Source organism: Gossypium hirsutum, chromosome A12 (assembly GCF_007990345.1).
Source record: "Gossypium hirsutum isolate 1008001.06 chromosome A12, Gossypium_hirsutum_v2.1, whole genome shotgun sequence".
Taxonomy (NCBI): Eukaryota; Viridiplantae; Streptophyta; class Magnoliopsida; order Malvales; family Malvaceae; genus Gossypium; species Gossypium hirsutum.
In genome coordinates this window covers 69073889-69086977 of record NC_053435.1, presented here as the reverse complement: position 1 = coordinate 69086977, position 13089 = coordinate 69073889, and the positions used below count along the sequence as shown (strand labels likewise).

Genomic DNA, 13089 nt, shown 5'->3' with positions numbered 1-13089 from the left:
TGTCACTATGGATTATGTCTCCAAATGGGTTGAAGTTGTGGCTTTACCTACAAATGATGCCAAATCAGTTTTGAGATTCCTGCATAGAAATATTTTTATTAGGTTTGGTACCCCTCGTGCTTTAATTAATGATGAAGGCTCACATTTTGACTATAGATTAGTTTCCAACACTTTGATATGGGGTTAAATATAAAATTGCCACGGCATATCACCCTTAAACAAATAGACAAGCTGAAATTTCCAATAGAGAAATCAAATAGATTCTAGAGAAAGTTGTCAATCCCAACTGCAGGGATTGGTCAGTAAGGTTAGATGAAGCTTTGTGGTCTTATCGCACAGCTTTCAAGATATCATTGGGAATGTTATCTTTCAAGATTGTCCATGGTAAACCATGTCATTTGCCAGTTGAGCTATAATAGAAAGCTTTTAGGCAATCAAGAAACTAAACATGGACTAGGGTGCTGCTGCTACTCATCACCTACTGGAGCTTAATGAGATGGATGAATTTCGAGCTCAAGCTTATGAGAATGTGAGACTATACAAAGAAAAGACAAAGCGCTAGCATGAGAAGAAAATTTTGCCATAGAAATTTATACCTTGACAACAAGTCTTACTTTTCAATTCCAGACTTAAACTATTTCCTGGAAAATTAAAGTCGAGATAGTTTGGACCATTCGAAGTCAAACATATATATCCTCATGGAACTGTCGACGTTAAAGATAGAAAAATAGGATCCACTTTCAACTCAATGGTCGATACTTGAAACACTATTTTGGAGCTCCTATAATGTGTGACAAAAATTTCATTTCTCTTCAGAATAATTAAAATTTCCCTCCTGCATTTAAACTTTTCTTCATTTAATTTTAATTTCATTTTTATTTTTATTTTTATTTTATTATTCACAAAACGCATTTATTTTTTTCCTTCTTGTTACAGGTTTTTCTTTAGGCTAGAATAAGTACAACTTGGAGCCATTAGCCCAAATTATTTTAATCCTCCAAATTTGTGCTAATTTCATTTCTATTTCCCGCAAAATGATAATTTTTTTGCCTTGTCAGCTCATGATTGAGACCAATCTTATCGCACATGTCACAATTTCTTCTCCCCTACGTTTTAACCTAGTCGATTCAGTTTTCTTCCACGTTTTTATCCCGCTTTGTTTTCTGCTTTTACTCTCTCTTTCACTCATAACTTAAATAAAATCTCACTTTTTTTAATTTTTCAACAGTCTATATTCTCTTCAATGGCTTCTCAAAAGGCTTCTGCTTCAAACTCTGGTCTCCACACACCTTCTCCAGTAAACTTTTTTAGGAGAAATACCATACAAATATTTCCAAACAACCATTCTGAATGGAAAAAAGGATTCCTTTTTCAGGATGCTCCCTTCATGGGGTATACAGAGGCTATTTCATCAATTGTTGAAAAGCATGGGTAGGGAATCTTCTTCTTCCATCCTGATGATGTCTTCCTAGTGAAAGAGTTTTATGCCCATATTACCTCTCCTGAAAATGCATTTATATACATGCATGCACATCAGTTCCATTTGATGAAGACTCCATCAATGCTCAATATGGATTGTTCGAAGGTCTTGACGAACATGCTGACTTAGTAAAGACAATGTCCCCAAAGCGTTTAACCCAGGTTCTCATTAATGTTTGTGTGGAAGGAACACAATGGTCAATCTCAAGAAATGACTGTTACACCATCGGCTGAATCTCATTGACGCCTTAATGCAAGATTTGATACCATTTCTTCAAAACTTGTCTTATTCCTTCTACACATAATGCTACAATCTCTAAGGACTGATTATTGCTTCTCCACTCCACAATGGTAGGCTGAAAGATTAATGTTGGAAAAATCATCTTTCATGAGATTTATCATTGTGCCCACAAAAGTGTTGGCACATTAAATTTCCCCTCATTGATCACTGCACTCTACTAAAGAGTCAAGGTTCCCTTGTCACAAAATGAAGACCACCTTCCTAACAAAGGGGCTATTACTACCTACATTGCACAGAAACTAGCTGACAAGGAAATGCCAAGGCAAATTGGCACACCTCCATCTTCTCCCCTTAGGACTGCTTCTGCTGCCCCCTCGATTCTAACACTGAGTTTGAGCAGTGAATAATTGAAGATGTAGAAGGTTTGAAAATGTAGATTTTTGTGTTGGAAAAATATCAAAAAATGTTTTTCACTGACTTTGGTGAAGCTCAAGAGGAAATGGCCATCTTTCGGGATATGTCCGTCAATGTGATATTGCCATTCGTAAATCCCTACAGAAGAATTTTTCACGCCCAATGCTACCATTTCCTTTTTTTCCTAAGGAATTACTATTAAATCCTGAAGCAGAAGATGAAGAACCTACTACTACCCCCATGCACAACCAAGACCTAGAACAAGATGAAGCCAGGACAGAATCTGTCCACATTGAATCTGATGATGATGAAAGGGATACCACTCAAACTATCGCACCTACACCATAGTCCAAGGCCTCTATGATTGTCTAAGAACATGTGGTTCATCAACTAATTGATGAAATCACAAAGTCCAATTCTGATGATGAAGAGGAAGAGGTGTCCATCAACCAGCTTAAGAGAAAAAGATTTAAGAAGGCTATTGGTAAAACCATTCAAGCTGACAATGATGACCAAGACAGACCGCAAAGTTATAAGAGAGATGGAAAGAAATCCACCTAGCCTAAGTGAAGCAATTTCTGTCCCCTTCAAGATTTGGTTTTTATATTTTCATGACCCTTCATTTTAGTTTTTATCTGTTTCCTACATTCATGTAGCTTTTATTAATTGTAATTTGTCATTTGTATTCAGGACAATGCATCCCTTAGGTTTGGGGGTGTGTTGTTCATATATATTGCATTAGCATATATACTGCATTTTGATAATGTTCAACTACCATTTAACTATCAGATTATATGAGTATATAGTTATCAATGATGTTCAATGAGGATAATAACTCTTCTTTGTAAACTTAGAAAATATGGTGATAGTTGTTTAGGCATGTTTAGCATAGGGCAGTTATTTAAAATAAATTTCTAAAAGTAGAATAATTGAAATATAAATGCAATTAGGTTATAATAACATTCTTTGAATAAATTTAGGAGTTCTTGACCTAATTTCAGTTTAATAATAGGTTAAAATTTTGTCATGGTAAAATAATATGAATACTCCAATGTTTAAACCAGTTGAGTAGGTTGGTAATATTTTGTTTGCCCCATTATATTGTTGACCAAAAAAATGAGTTCAAATATGAGTGTTTGTTAAAACAATATATCTATACATATTCTAGGGACACTCTACTAAATCTTGAGGCTAAATTGCTAAGAAGGTAGTTATCTGTTCCATCCATCTTTTTAGTTAAAAGATTTTGTTTCATGAGTGATTTATATTCAAATTGTGACATGATATAATACGTGGTAGTTTAATGTATGCTTCATTGAAGTTGTCAAGTATATAACCATATGACAGTGTGAATTCCTAAGGAAATTTTGTGTTGAAAATTGAATAATTGCCTAAAAACCTAAGTTTAGGAAAGAGAAAACCTAAGTATATTTAGAGAGATCTGCTATAGTTTTAATTGCTGAAATATTTAGAAAATTTTACCTTTAGCAACCATTTTCTACACTACATTTGCTAAATAGGTTTACAACAATTGTAAGCATTTTTTTTCTTTGGTTTAGTAAAAGACTGCTGAGAATAGAGGTACACAGTATGTTTATTACGATTTGGCAATACATTTGGTGGCTGATTGTTTTGGAAATTCCATGCATTCATGCATATTTAAACAATATTTGCTTAAGGACAAGCAATAATTCAGGTTTGGGGGTGTGATAGCAATCCACTCACACAAAGAGTTATATTAAAGCCTCTAAATAAAATTAATTGGTTGTAATTAAGTAACTACATTTTCATTTTTAGTATATTTTTAGAACATTGCATATAAAGCTTGGATTGTGAAACAATGGTCATTATTTGTAATAGTAGGTCTAACTATACTTTAGATCCTGTTAAAGAAGGTTTAGCATAGTCATACATAGTGTGTGGAGCAGGATTTTGATTAACTGCAATTGCAAGAGGCAGCTGATTGTCTTGTTTTTAGCCATCTCTTCGGTTGGAAGTTGAGTATCGTCTTCTTGCTCGTTCTCCGTGTATCTTAAGCTTCGCCTTATTTCTCTTTGGTTTCTACGAACTGTGCAATCGATTTCTTCGTCAAATAGTAATGGTCAGGACGGGTTTCTTCTAGTCATAAACTATGAAAACCTATCAATAGAAAGAAAAAGGAATTTAATAAATAATAATAAAATTAAATTAAATTGTAAGAAAAATAAATGGCTAAAGTAATAAAAATTGAGTGTTCCTAAGATTTCAGTTCCCCGGCAACAGCGCCAAAAACTTGATCTCAAGGTTTCGTGATAGGTTTTAAATATTTATAATTACTCGTTCTTGAACTAACTCTTATCGCGATGTAGGCAAGTGTATCTATCGAACAGTAGTATAGTTTTAGCAAGACTGGATTGTTGAACCCAAAGGAACTAAAAGTACTAGTAATGACTTTTTTTTTATTATCTAGCCTAAGAATAAAGAGGTTTTATTTTAATTAACTAATTATATAAACTAAGAACTCACAGAGAAAAGAATTGGGGAATTGCTTTTGGGAAAATCGTTTGAATGAAGACAATACCTAAGGAAAAATCCACCTAGACTTTACTTGTTATTCTGGCTCCGAATCGGACGATTTATTCATTCAACTTGTTCCGTAGAGATCCCTAAGTTATGTTATTATCCCTATTCAAGACTAATAACGTCTAATCCCTAGATTGAATAACCGAGACTCTTCTCTAATTAACACTCTAGGATTGCATTAACTCGATCTATGGATCCCCTTATTAGGTTTCACCCTAATCTGGAAAAATCTTGTCACCCTATTTCTAGGCGCGCAATCAACTCCACTTAATTATGACAAAAGTACTCTTACACAGGGTCTATTCCTCCTCTGAATAAGAGCATGTCTTAAATCAGTATCCTGGGATATCAAAACAAGAATTAAAAACACATCATTAAGAACAAGTTAAATATTTATCATACGATTTAGAAAATAATAACAAGATTCGTCTTAGGTTTCATTCCCCTTAGGTATTTAAGGGTTTTAGTTCATAAATAAATAAGAAAACATCTTAGAAGAATAAATAATACAAAACAGAAAAGAAACCAAAAACTCCTGAAGGGTAATTGAGGAGAGATCTTTAGTCTTGATGATGAATCCCCTTTAGTCTTGATGATGAATCCCCCTTTTCTCTGTCTCTCTTTTCTTCCTCCTCTAGGGTGTATTTATAGGCTTTGGAATATCTAGAGGCCTTCAAAATTAGCCTTATCCGAATTGGACTCAAATTGGGCTCAGCAGGGACATACCCGTATGACACGCCCGTGTGCGATTACTTCAGGCCGTGTTTGAGCCTGTTAGAATGGCACGGGTGTGTGCTATACCCGTGTGAGTCATGCTCCAATTCTACCAGATTTTCACGGCCGTGTGGTCTGCCCGTGTGAGGAGGTCTAGGCCGTGTTAATCTTGTACTTTGGCCCATTTTCTCTATTTTGGCCTGTTTCTCGTTCCTTTCGCTCTCCTATGCTCTCCTAAGTATAAAACATGAAATTAAAATATTAGGATCATCGAATTCACCAATTCTTATGGAAAATCATCCATAAAATGTGTTAAACATGGGGTAAAAATATGTATAAATCACAGTTTATCAAATACCCCCACACTTAAGCATTTGCTTGTCCTGAAGCAAAATTCTCAACTCATAATCAAAATAATTTCTCCTCAACTTATAATTCTTATCGATAATATCTCAAAATAATCCATAGATAATTATACATTGAGAATTCAACTAAAAGAACATAAAAGTTTCAAACATTCCAAGTTGAGTATTTAATCATGCAAACATAGGTGTCTCTCCGCATCTAAGTAATTACCTTTGATTTAGAATATCACAGAGTTTCACATCCTCACTAAAGATTCACTCAAATCACTCGAGGTGTTTCAGGACAATAAATGAAGCACTCAATAGTCAATAATGAAAAGTCATTACCATAGGCTTGCATGAAAATCAAATCTCCACCACTATAATTTAAAATGATACATCAATCAAAAGGTCTTTAGAGGGTTGTAACGAGGCTTGGTTAGGGGGTGTGGTTACAAGATGAAAGAAATGGTTAGAATCGAGATTGAATTGAAAATTACCTAACTAGAAAATGAGTTAATCTTTACTTGCATACAATAGAGCTTCTTCTCAGAAAATGAAATTACAGATATGTATACATAGTTTTTTTTTCTTTTTCTTTTTTTTTCTTTTCTTTAAGAACAAGTTAAAATAATATAGACTAACTATCAAGAACAAAACATAGCTAGGCAATCCATTCAACTCAAATCTCGACAAAAAATAGGGATTAATTTAAGGATTTCAACAATAATGGGTAAAAGGTTAATATTAAAGGTAATACAAGAAATGGCTTGTTAGGTTCAAGGGGGTTTACTAGGGGTTAATCGTGGAGGTAAGCTTTTCATGGCATGAGTGGGTTAATCCTAAGTGCCTTAATCATTTTGACATATCAAATCAAATGGTATGGTCTCGACATGCATAATCAAGCAAGTTCTAGAATAGCAGTTCAATACTGACGCACTCAAAGCAATAATGAAAGTGAGCATGAAATAATTAATAGATGCTCAAAAGGCTCAAAAATCTCACAAAAATTATGGCTTTTTGATGTTTAGACTCGTGAATTCCAATTCAAAGTAATACCTAGACTTGGAGAAACAACCTATAATTTTAAATTCTTAAAAATCAACTTATCATGGTTGATTCTCTATGTCTTAAAGTTTAAATAGTCAATGCATAAGTCCCTATGTTTTAATTCAAGATATATCAATCAAAATCATAAACCAATCAAAATTTATCCTAAATATGATATGAGAGCTTTTCAAGAGAACAAGGCAGTCATTCAGGGATTTTTCTGATAATGAAATGAATGCCTCCCCCCACACTTAAGATGTACATTGCGCTCAATGTACAAAGATAGGTATTATAAAATAAAAATAAGATAGGGAGAGAAGTGAAATTTCCTGTATGATGAATTCCTCGAACTAGAGTTTTGGAGAGTAATTGGTTCGAGAGTGGAGGAGGATACTCCGGCGGTCGTAGAGGTTCATTAGTCCATAAGTCCTGCGCCAAAAGAATATTATATCTAGTGGTAGCTATGGTCGTGGTCGAGCAGGACATGGTAGTCGTGGGGAACCTTTCCCGGTAAAGTTTTAGTTCCTATGTGATGATAAGCTTAAGAGCTCTATATAACTGTGATAAAATCAGGAAATTTTTAGGGGATATCAGGAAATTTTTAGGGGATAAAATCACGAGGTGGGACTAGCGATGAGATGTGGAGGTGCTGACAAATCTGCTGTAGAGTAGCATTAATGTTCTCAAATCGTTGAAAACACTACTGCTCGAATCGGGTGAGGTGCTCAGAGATGTCAGCATATGAAGCTGCCGCATGAACTGGACGAGAAGGTAGTGGTGGCTGAGTCAGTGGGTCCTCGTTCTGTGAGGGGACATCAACAGGAATGTCCTAATAGGCCTCCTCCTTAGTAGATTGGGCGAGACGATACTGGGGAGTGTAGGTTCCTCGACGCCTCTCGATCATCCTCATGCTAAGCATGCTCGAGATGCCTTATGGAGACATCTGGCCGATGAGAGTGAGGGATGATTCTTGGGTCGCGGTGTTGAGGAGCCCAAAGTGTCATGCCAGCCTAATCATGTAGGGGCCAGTGGAGATGACCCCCTTCCAATGCCGCTCTGTCTGGTGCTGAATCGCAAGGGCGATGAAATAGGCAAGGTCGATGATGTGCCCTTGCGACATGCACCGTAAGAAGTAGACGTTGTGGGTGTTGACGACGCCAGTGCTCTCTCGCCTCCTTGTAACTGTGTGAGCTAAAATAGCGTTTAAGTACCTCAGGGATGGTGGGAGAACTGATGCCTTAGAGCGGCTAGGTTTGTACGAGGACGTGCTAGGGGCCAAAGTGTGCCAGCACTTCGAGGTAGAGAAATGTATCTGGCGACTAAGAGCATGTAGTTCATTCTCCTCTCGAAACCCCTTCGTATATAGGGCTAGAGCAGCACTGAACTCTGGGACGCTTAGCTGGCGGATTAATCCACCTAGGCGAAACTAGACCGTGCCGGGATCATCATACCTTGTCATTACGGTCTAGAGATAGAACGTTGAGCATAGTTCCATTGTAAGCTCGAGGAATGTCGGCTCGATAATCCTGAAAAATAGCTCCCAAGGGTCGATGGTTAGGAGAGCCCAAATCGCATCAGCCATCTAGACTTGTTCTACGGTAGCCCAGTCGATGTAGCGGCCCGCAATTAAGGGTCGAGCCCAAAGTATTTGGAACAGTTCTTCTTGGGGCCCCTGGGGAAACTGTAGAAGAGGGTGACGCATTTTTGCAATTGGGCCCGCGGAAGAGGACGCTCCCTTCCTCTTTTTCGAAGCAGGTACGACGATTTTCTTTCCTCTTGACGATGACATGGTACCTGCGATTAGAATCATCAAGTCATCTTGATGAGTGGTCGAAGTAAAAGGAATACAATTTCCAACTAAAAAGCAGACTTTCAGCCACAACCAAACATAACTAATATAATAATTTCGTGACTTTTTCATTGTATGTAGTAATGGCATGTGTAAAAGAATGAACCTTTCCTAACAACATGAAATGTATAAGAAATAATTGAACAATACAAATTACATAAGAGATATTGGCATGGGAATATCATGAGAATGAGCATGGTAAAATCATGGGTATGAAGTTTCCTAATCACTTGATTTAACATGCAATGTATAATAACTAACTAAAAATGCAAACTAAATGATAAAGTAATGAACAGAAATGGAAGATAGTTCAAAACAAATGGAAATTATTGTAATAATAAGCATTAGTAATAAGTAAAATAGAAGTGAAGAGAGTAAACAAATGCTAAGGGAGAGAGATTGGGTGTCAAAAACGAAGTTGAAGGCGGTGCACAGGCATGGCAGGGGGCCGTGTGGAGTTGCAGCGGCTAGGGTTAGGGTTTATGAATGGGGAAGAAAGTGAATAGTGCAGGGTATATATAGATTTTGGGGCACACGACCATGGCACACGCCCGTGTCCCCTAATTTCAGCCCGTGTGATTCGCGAATTTCAAATTTGGGCGCGTCTAACATTTAGTACACGCCCGTGTTCCTCGGGTGTGTGGGTTCACATAGCCATGTTGCACGGTTGTGTCTAGCTTCGTTCACTTCTCCCACACCTGTGTGTTCAATCCCCACGCCTGTGTTATTTCAACAGGTTCAACCCCGGGTGTTAGACACGGGCATGTCGCACTTCCGTGCTAGTTTCTCAGTTTCAACCACGAGTCTTCCACACAGGCGTGTCGCATGCCCGTGTTGTTTTGGCAGGCTCGACCATGGCCATGTCGAACGGCAGTGGCATTTTATCATAGCCCCTGTTGGGGAAATCTTTTTCCCTATTTTCACATGGCCTTAAGCACGCCCGTGTGCTTGGCTGTGTCTCTGTGGAAACACCTATATTCAAGATCTCTATTAGTAGGTTAGGAGTTAAATGCCAAAATTTAAAGAAATTAATAATGTTAGTGCTAGTGTTGCCTCCCGAGAAGGGCTTATTTATAGTCTAAGGTCGACTTACCTCTCCGTTGTATCCTCATGGTGGTTCGAGGAGTTTATACTCCTCATTCCTGCTATCAGTCTCATCAAAATAAGGTTTTACACGGGTGTTGTTTACCTTAAAAGTGTCGAACCTGGGATGACTCACCTCTGCCGTACCAAATGGAAAAATACTGAGTACCTTAAGAGGGATTTCCTCATTCGGTGAGGTAGTGACAATGTGGGGATCTGCGGCATCTAGTAAGACTTTATCACCAACCTTAAGTTGATTTGGAGAGGTATCGAGCTCGTTTTGGTGTAGTTTCGATTTATCACGTGTTCTCAGTTTATGTGCTCGTCATTCGTCTAGCTCCTCTATCTCTAGCCTTCGTTCTTCATGAATGTGTCCTCTACCATTTCTGGAACATGGCTCATGAACTTCTTTGAAGTTCAATTTCTACATAGTCATATTGTCAGTTTTAGTACATTGGTGTGGACTAATTCCTTCAATGTTTGATGTGATGCTAGAATTACGAGCTTGAAAGGTGATCATTTCGTCTCCCATACGAAGTGTAATCTCACCTGTGCCAACATCAATAATTCTTTTAGCAGTTGCTAAAAAGGGCCTCTCTAAAATCAAAGGGGTGTTATTATCCTCCTCTATGTCTAGAACAATGAAATCAAAGGGAAATATGAACTTATCTACCTTCACTAGTACATCTTCAATAATACCCCTAGGAAATCTTATAGTTTTATCTGCCAATTGAATGCTCATCCTAGTTTGTTTAGGTTTCCTAAGACCTAGTTGCTTAAACATTTTGTAAGGCATGACGTTAATACTATCCCCTAAATCAGCTAATGCATGATTTATATCTAAACTACCAATTAAGCAAGGAATTGTAAAACTCCCTGGATCTTTCAATTTGTGGGGTAGCTTATTCTGTAGAATAGCTGAGCAGCCTGCGTTTAGCTCCACATGCGACGCTTCGTCCAACTTCTGCTTATTTACTAAAAGCTCTTTTAAAAATTTCATTGCATTCAGCATCTGCGACAGAGCTTCAATAAACGGTAAGTTAATATGTAATTTTTTTAAAAGTTTAAGGAATTTATCGAATTGTTCGTCTGAGCGATCTTTCCTTGTCTCGTTAGGATATGATACACGAGGTTTATATTCTTTACTCACCGTTTTGTTATGACTTACCTCACTTTTACCTTTGCTCACCACAGTTTCTTGCATCAATTCTGGCTCAGGCGCAATGAATCCTTCCTTATCTTGAGTACTAATTGCGTTGAGGTGTTCCCTTAGGTTAGGTTTAGTATTACTTGGCAAGCTACCTTGTGGTCGTTCAGAGATTAGTTTGGATAGCTAGCCTATCTGAGTTTCGAGCCCTTGGATCGATGCTTGTTGATTTTTAATTGCTGTCTCAGTATTATGGAAATGGGTTTCTAACACTAATATGAATTTTGAGAGCATCTCCTAAAGGTTCAGTTTCTTCTCTTGTTGATAAGGTGGCTGTTGAAAACCCTAAGGATTTTATGGCTTTTGATTCCCTTGACCACCCCAGGAGAAATTTGGGTGGTTCCTCCAACCTGCATTATAAGTATTACTGTATGGGTTATTTTGAGATCTAAAGTTATTGTTACCCATATAGTTGACTTGTTCCTCTTCAGTTGTAGGATTGAAGGATTGATATTCTGTATGCACACCTCCTCCACTTGAGTCACACCTCATTATTGGATGTACCTGCGTAGAACCAAGTAAACCATCAATCTTTTTATTAAGAAGTTCTACCTGATTTGACAGCATAGTAACTGAGTCGATGTTATAAACGCCGGCTGTTTTTATTGGCTTAGTCCTCATGACTTGCCACTGATAATTATTCAGTGACATTTCTTCAATGAATTCATAAGCCTCTTCAGGTGTTTTGTTGTTGATAGTTCCTCCAGTAGCTGCGTCAATCATCTGCCTTGTCGAGGGATTCACACCATTGTAAAACATTTGAACTTCCAACCATAGAGGTAACCCATGGTGAGGGCACCTTCGCAATAGATCCTTGTATCTCTCCCATGCATCGTAAAGTGTTTTTAAGTCCATCTGCACAAAAGAAGAGATATCATTACGTAACTTAGCCGTTTTAGCTGGCAGAAAATATTTTAGTAGAAATGTTTCAGTCATTTATTCCCAAGTAGTGATAGACCCTCGTGGTAACGAGTTTAACCACTGTTTAGCTTTGTTTCTCAGTGAAAAAGGGAATAACTGAAGGTGAATGGCATCATCAGAAATGCCATTAATTTTAAAAGTGTAGCAAAATTCTAGAAAATTTGCCAAGTGAGTGTTGGGATTCTCATCCTGTAAACCATAAAACTAAACAAACTACTGTATCATCTGAATTGTGTTAGGTTTCAGTTAAAAATTATTCGCAGCAATAGTAGGTCTTACTATACTTGACTCAGTTCCTGTTAAAGAAGGTTTAGCATAGTCATACATAGTGTGTGGAGCTGTATTTTGATTAACCGCAATTGCAGGAGGTAGCTGATTACCTTGGTTTTTAGCCATCTCTTCGGTTGGGGGTTGAGTATCGCCTTCTTGCTCATTCTCCATGTATCTTAAGCTTTGCCTTATTTCTCTTTGGTTTATACGAACTGTGCAATCGATTTCTTTGTCAAACAGTAATGGTCCTAATGGGTTTGTTCTAGCCATAAACTATGAAAACCTGCCAAGAGAAAGAAAAAGGAATTTAATAAATAATAATTAAATTAAATTAAATTGCAAGAAAAATAAATGGCTAAAGTAATAAAAATTGAGTGTTCCTAATATTTTAGCTCCCCGGCAACAGCACTAAAAACTTGATCGCTAGGTTTCGTGCTAGGTTTTAAATATTTATAATTACTCGTTCTTGAACTAACTATTATCGCGATGTAGGCAAGTGTACCTATCGAACAGTAGTTCAGTTTTAGCAAGACCGGATTGTCGAACCCAAAGGGACTAAAAGTACTAGTAATGACTGTCTTTTTATTATCTAGCCTAAGAATAAAGAGGTTTTATTTTAATTAACTAATTATATAAACTAAGAACTCACAGAGAAAAGAATTGGGGAATTGTTTTTGGGAAAATCGATTGAATGAAGACAATACCTAAGGAAAAATCCAACTAGACTTTACTTGTTATTCTGGCTCTGAATCGGACGATTTATTCATTCAACTTGTTCCGTAGAGATCCCTAAGTTATGTTATTATCCCTATTCAAGACTAATAACGTCTAATCCCTAGATTGAATAACCGAGACTTTTCTGTAATTAACACTCTAGGGTTGTATTAACTCGATCTATGGATCCCTTTATTAGGTTTCACCCTAATCCGGCAAAATCTTGTCACCCTATTTCTAG

At 37.2% G+C, this 13089-nt stretch overlaps 1 non-coding gene across 1 annotated transcript; it reads left to right on the top strand.

The window, feature by feature from the left end:
* The first annotated feature begins 11724 nt into the window (after positions 1-11724).
* On the top strand, positions 11725-11831 carry LOC121211513 (small nucleolar RNA R71). Its single transcript, XR_005906737.1, has one exon. It is a non-coding gene; the product is annotated as a small nucleolar RNA R71 (small nucleolar RNA).
* The last annotated feature ends 1258 nt before the right edge of the window (positions 11832-13089 follow it).